Genomic DNA, 7133 nt, shown 5'->3' with positions numbered 1-7133 from the left:
CGCTCACCATCACCAACCGCTTTACGCAGATGGTCCAGAAGGGCGCGCACTGATTGAAGGACACCGTCCTCAAGGACAATTAGCCTACCACATATTCTTTATGCTCCCGGTGTACGTCCAGGAGGATGTTTTACTGCTCTTTAGGGGTGTGGTGAACCCTTTCACTCCTGCGGAAAAAAAGTACCTAAAGCCCTTTCTCATAGACTCTAACATTTATTGATATGTGTATCGCTGTTGTACTAATACAGCCAGCAAAGAACGATTATTTCTGCAGTACTGGCAGTTTCCAGTACTGACTGTCCAAATCTGTAAACCTGACTGTTTAATTGTGACTTCAAATAAATCAGAAGTTTCAATGAAACAACCGTGAATGTTCTTCTGTTTTGCAAAAGAACACAACATTTGTGAGCTGTTTTTTTTATTTTTTTATTAAAAGAAGATATTTGAAAGCTTTGTTTTGTAGGGATTTGCTGTGTATTGGCACCATATCCAATATCGGCTAATACTCTATATTTAATTGTTATCTCTGCCTTGGTTTAGATCATCATCTGGCAACTTCAAGGATTGGTGATAGATTATGGCAAAAATATATCCCTTTAAATGTACTTTCTTTTGAATCACGAAAACACGGTGGAGAAGCTCTGGAGGTCAATATCTCTTTCTGCACAGATGTTGTGCTTGCTTGTGCATTTCTGCACAACATCTGTGTCACCAGCGGAGATATTCTGGAGCCAGAGGACGATCCCACTGATGCTGATGATGATGAACCAACTCTACCAGAGGACAGAGAGGGCCTGCAAGAAAGGAGTGGAGCTCACATGAGGGACAGACTGTGCGCTCAAGTGTCTGCTGCTGACACTCTGGCTCCACAGTTGTTGGATCATGATTATTTGTAATCAGGGATGCAACAAGATTACTTTCTTAACAGCTTCCAAAACTCCTGGAAAAATGTGTTGAGAGAGAGAGAGAGAGAGAGAGACTTTAAACACTTAAAAAGATATATGTAAATAGTTTAAATTTATTTTTAATGTTTACATTATAATATAGAAGTTTAATTCCAGTCTAAGTTAGACCATAAGTTATGGTTACTTATGGTTTTGGTTACTTCAGTACTGTTGTACTTTTTTTGTTTATCTCAAACACCAGTTATTGAACAATGATTAAACAACTGAATCTATACATTTGCTTGTCATTCCTTTGTTTTCTTGTCTGATAGACTAATAATAAGCTGATGATTTGAATCAGGAATGGTGGATAAGGGAAACATCTAAAAGGTGTAGTGTCTGGGTTCTTCGAGAAACAGGATAGGGGAAACACTGCCATGAACACATTTGAAAAGTAAGAGAGAAACTGGCTATTATTTTCATATATGCTTTTTATTTGTCAACACAGAATTGTTATTAGTATAGCATGACACACTGACTGATAATAAACTAAAAAATGAAATGTCAACCAGTGATAAGAATTTAAAGAAACAAGATAAGAAACAAAAAGTCTATTCACATTTTCTCAACTATTTTTGTAAAAATATTCAATAACGTGTCTATCTGTCTTGAGGTCTGTTCTACTCTCCTTTCCTCTCTGTCTAACTCCTCCTTTTGTCGTTTTTTCTTCGTTTTCTTCCTTTTCCCTGAGAAACTCAAGCACTTCATTTCTTTGCTTTCTTTTACGTGGACTTTTCCACTCTGATTTCTCTTGCATTCCAGATGGCCCAGGCTCAGCTTCTGTGGACTGGGTGCCTGCTGCTGAGGACTGGTTATCTCCTGGTGGAGTAACAGAAGGCCTGCCCCCTATAGTCTCATCCATGGCTGCATAGAACAGCCATGTACCTGCTGTCTCCTCGCCTCCTTCTGTCCCTGACCCCGTCATCTTTGATTTCTGTTTAATGTCCTATAAAGCAATTAAGAGATATACCATACATACAATTTTAGTACAAAAAATAAGCATACAAAATCATTCTAAAGTGTATCAGATTTAACTTTAATTAACTGAATAAAAGAACTACATATATTTACAGATTGTCCTGATTAAATGACCATGCACAAGTTGTGTTTTGGATGCTGTTGTGTCCCAATGGCCCCTTGACTAGCTGAATCAGCAACACTTCCTTGGCCAACTAGCTTCTGCAGCTAAGGTTTGTTGGTTAAGCTACTCAAGAGGTCATATCTGCTGAACATTATAGAAAAACTAAGTGCCACGGATATTTGTAAATGCACAGTACGATCAGGTTCTCCCATTTCCTTTTGGCCTGGTCACAAGTCACCATGCAGTCTAAACCCATTTCACCTAAAATGTGTCTAAAGACGGGAGACAGCAACTGGCAAAAACTTATTTTTATGAACTGTTTAATTTACATTTTTATGTTTTGCCATTAAATAAAATGCAAACTTCAACTGTCTGAAATGAACATTAGCTGGACATAAAGATCATTATCTACACTTACCTGAAACCTTCAGATGCAGAATTCTTTGCACCTGTAAACATCTCTTCATTTTCTGAATGCAACTTTATAAATGTTAATGTTTGTTCAGCAGTCCCTAACAAACCACACAATTTAATTTAACGTTTCGAATTACGTGATAAAAAGCAGTTTCAAACGTTTTATAAAATACAGAACCTAAATGTGCAACACTTTACGTTTTATTAACAACTTATATGTAATATGTAATTATTTAACTTACACTGGAAAGTTTTCCGCGACATCTCACGAGGTCTGGCCAAAAAATCTAACGATTTATATCTAGAACATGATGCATGATGGGATACGCTTAGCCTCGAAAACCGCTCCGAAGCGGTATTCAAGATAGTGTGGGTTTAGTGTGCGTTAAGGGCACTGCACTTGGGCAATTTTAAGACATGGGACAGTCTTGCGCACTTACTTCCTGTCGCGTGCACGCGCTCTCAAGTGGCCAAGATCGCAAGTGTGGGTATTTGGACAAAGCCTGTGTACTTGGAACACTAGCTTGTGATGTAGAATTCAGTCTCAGTCTTATCAAGGATGTCCAATAATATGCCTCAGTTCTCTCTTCAAACATCTTCTTCAAAAGAGAGCCCTTTGAAAAAAAAAACATACCAGATATTGTGGCAAGATATGCAGAAGAATGATCAAAGAGTATTTTCAGAATGGTTGACTTATAAAAAAAAATCCTTATCCCATTTTCCATTTTTCTGACTCTGCATATGGTTATTTTCATGTATTATCCTTTTGTGATAATGAATCTACTGGATTAAAAAACATTCGGATATAATAGTTTAATGTAGGAAACAGTATCTGGCAAAAATCCTCATATCTTTTTTTATTTTATTTAAGGTCCCTAACCTTCAAAAAGACCCACTGTATGTACTTATGCCAGGCTGAAGCTTCAAGATCAACAACTTCTTAATTAAAACTTGTGTATAATAGGATCTAAATCTGGTATGATCTGTGTCAAAAAATCTGGCATGTCTGTGCCATCTCTCTCTTCCTGTGTCAGTCTGACAGAGTGAAAGAGACCTAGTGTCTGAAGCTTCACTGTACACGTTGAGCCTGACACCTCAGAGAAATCCATCCTGGTTTGGCCCCTCTCCATTCTCTGTCAGAGTGCTGCTGTCAATGATACGTTCATTATTTCCTCTGAAATCTGTAGTATTTAAGAGATTAGGAACTCTGTGTCAATGAGGTCAAGTGTTTCACACAGCTAACAAAATAGCATGTTAAAATTATAATAAAAATGTTGTTATTATGGTTTCAACTAGCTGTGTCACACTTACTGGTGACAGCTTAATTCTCATTGGTTTAAACAACAGTGATGTTTTGTTATAATGGATGGAAATAAATTACTTTAGTTGTCTTGTTCATATGTATTTTCATATAAAAGTAACAATTTAAATTACATCCAAGTTATTAGCAACTAAGCACATCAGTGTGAATCATGTGATGTTCACCTTCAATCTTAAATGAGCATGATGATGTTGACTGCATCTGAAATCCCACACTTCCCTACCATATAGTAGAAAAACAATATGTGAAAAGAGTATATCTGAATTCACAGTATTCACAAAACAGTAGGTGAAAAATACCTGGATAAACTACTACTTCCAGTGAAATTCTAAAATACGATGGACACCTTGGGCGTGTCCCACTATATTCTCACTTGAGAGCGTGTGTACACAGCAGGAAGTAAGAGCGCAAAGCTGTTCCAGTTCTGAAAAATAAGCTCAGTGCCATTACTGCACAGTCTGAGCATATCCCATCATTCATCACATTCAGTACCTCAAGTGAAATTGTGAGATGTCGAGAAAAACTTTGCAGTGTAAGTTAATTTAATTCAATATTATATATAATTTGTGTAAAACGTAAAGTGTACATATTTTATTGGTACAGAGATAAGTATTTTTGTGTTATGTGTGTCTATGTGTTTTTTTGTAAAAGGTTTGCAACTGCTTTTTATCACTTAATTAGAAGCACAACAATGCTTCTAACTACTGAACAGAAATTTAGAATTAATTTTAAAGTGCAAAGTATTAGTTAAAGTATTAAAGTATTTGTATGTGTGTAGGGTAAACATTTAAATTTGGGTATGCCAAATCTAGACGGAAACCCCCTAAATAACCCCAGTGCTTAAGGAGTTAAATGTACAAAATGTGTAAATAAAGCTCTGTTAAAAAATGTACTTGCACTTTTACAACACTATGCTGTAAGTGTGTTCAAAAGTTATAAGCACTTGCAGTCTTCTTCACTACAGATATGTATATGGTTTTCACTTTTCACGTCCTTTTGAACACGGGAAACATGTCAGGCACGCAGTTTCAATGAGGGAGCCAGCTGTGAACTCAGTAACGATTCCTACCGATTCACTGGCTCAGAGTGAGCCTGCTTTCAAACCGCTAAAACACCTCACCATCGAGTTCGAGTCTTTTTTGACTGACTCCTTAAAAAGAACCGGTTCATAAGAGCGTTTGTTCATGAATCGGACATCGCTGCTCTCGCAGTGTTCGCCACTGCGCGCGGTAAACATTAGCTCGTAAGTTACTTCAAATAGATGACTTGACGAAAAACCACTCAAGGATGCACACGAAACTTTCTTGGCTGAGTGTTAAACTCCTGTCGCATTTGCGACTGCTATAATTGCAGTTTGGACCTGGTATTGTGGCAAAAACAACAGTAACTGCAGCGATTGCCTTTCTACACAGTCATTAAAGAAGCTGACATGATACAAGATTTACGCTGCCGTCATTGCAACATTCATCACCTCATGTGCTTTCTGACAGCAGATGACAGACAGATTCCCATGATATATGGCAACATTTCCCAGACTGAAAAGACAGCGTGTACCCTGAAGGCATTCTTCATCTTGGCAAGATCTTAAATACAGTCCACAAACCCAAGCAATGACGCTATGTTGTACCTGAGGTCAGACCAGGCCTTGTGTTTATCTAGGGCAGATGTTCATATCCTTGACTCCTTTCATTGATATGTTTTTGCTGTAAGTGTCTTTGTTATGGGTGACCTCACCTGAGCACATGAAGAGAATTAAGTCATTATTAAAGCCATTAGTTGCTGCAGGGCTTCTCCACCCAGCAGGTGAGCAGATTTTGTTTGACTTTGTTATGTGTTTCTATGTGTTGTAATGCCTCTCAGCATTATGAATGTCTTGAAGGTACTGACTCAGGACTTCTGTTCTCCAGGCAGGGAATTGTATTCATTGTAATACCTCAGAATATGTGCAACGCATATGTAATTTTTCAATGTTACCACTAGGGTTCACTGTTCCTGCAACCATCTGTGTCCTGCTAGGTTGTAAAAAACTTCTTCTGACAGTTGTGTTGACAATATAATCCACTTAAGTTATGGATATATAGACTACAGACACTGTTCAAATGGGACAGCCATGTGGACTATATAAGGAGCAGCCCGAATATAATCATAACTTGAGCATTAATCCTAACAGTGTTTTTTCTCACTTCTTTTCTCTATATATGGTTCTGTTTTATTTCATTGGTTGATTTTCATTCAAATAGTTTAGCATAACAGTATGGAAAGGATTGATGGCTCGTCCCTGGTGGCTAATATAATGTGTTTTACTCTTTAAAAACAAGCATTCAAAAATTAATGACGTGGTGCTTTATGATGCAGTTATCTTGGCCAACCAAGTACTTTAGAGTTTAACAACATTCCTTTCATTCCTCAGAGCAGATATAAACTTATATGACATGTAGAACGCTTGATGATTTTACCATCTTTACTTGCCAACATGTTGCAACCTCTAAATGGTCAATCCGAGAGGACAGGGTGCCTGAAAACAGATGTTTATGGCTATTTCAAGTCGTTATTTACCATAATATGAAAGAACATACAGTAGGCACACCCTGGGGAAAAAAGATAGTGTGGGCAAAGAGGTGTACCATACTGCAAAATATAGCAAACTTCACTCATGGATGGACATGGCGCCAGATTTCAGAAGACGAGGAAGAATTAGAACTTGCTGCCTTGTGTTATAAAGTGTCTTAAGCTTTTGTTTAAATCCACAAAAGTTCTTTTAACCGTCATCATGTCGTCTCTTTCTCGCAAAGAGGATGTATGCTTTGCAAGTCGTAAACAACAATCCTCGTCTCTTTCCTTGCTCTCCTCTCGTTCTTCCTCTCACACTGTTTTTCCTCTCTGTGACTCGGTTTTATTCCTTTGAATCTATTTTATCGTCATAAGCAGAGCCACACAGGCTACCGTGATGAGAAACAAAGATCCATGGCAGTTTATGTGCGTGTGTGAGAGAGGGATGATATTTTGGCTGAAGGAGGCCATCTGAACTCACTGTTCTCTTGAAACAGTTCACTCCACTCCACTGTGTTTGTAGAGCCTGGCCTTGTGGGTGATTGAGGATTGGTGTCCAGATGTGAACGATTTAAGTAGAACATTGTCCAGCATGCATAAACCTGGCTGTGTGTGTTAAATCCAGTAGCACATTCCTCATCTCTTCAATCTTTATGCAACCTTAAGAAATCTTACCCATCTCTTTTCATCTGTTTATGTTTATGTGTCCGTATTCGGGCATTGCAAAAGAACAGCTTGTGAATATCTTTCCCTCCCGTTTAATCCTCAGGCAGCCAAGCACTGATATTGATAATGTATTGTTTTCCCCCTTTAAATGTGTATA

At 38.0% G+C, this 7133-nt stretch overlaps 1 long non-coding RNA gene across 1 annotated transcript in view; it reads right to left on the bottom strand.

Annotated features, from left to right (window-relative positions):
• Positions 1–1076: 1076 nt before the first annotated feature.
• LOC107677406 (uncharacterized) overlaps positions 1077–7133 on the bottom strand; it is an 11512-nt gene continuing 5455 nt past the window's right edge. The window contains exons 2-3 of the long non-coding RNA XR_001632836.1: positions 6788–6790; positions 1077–1134 (exon numbers count right to left, since the gene is read on the bottom strand). This is a non-coding gene — a long non-coding RNA (uncharacterized LOC107677406). The remainder of the gene's footprint in view (positions 1135–6787; positions 6791–7133) is intronic.

Source organism: Sinocyclocheilus anshuiensis, unplaced genomic scaffold (assembly GCF_001515605.1).
Source record: "Sinocyclocheilus anshuiensis isolate Anshui unplaced genomic scaffold, SAMN03320099.WGS_v1.1 scaffold668, whole genome shotgun sequence".
Classification (NCBI taxonomy): Eukaryota; Metazoa; Chordata; class Actinopteri; order Cypriniformes; family Cyprinidae; genus Sinocyclocheilus; species Sinocyclocheilus anshuiensis.
Note: the sequence above shows the minus strand (reverse complement) of the source record. Positions and strands in the feature narration are given on the sequence as shown.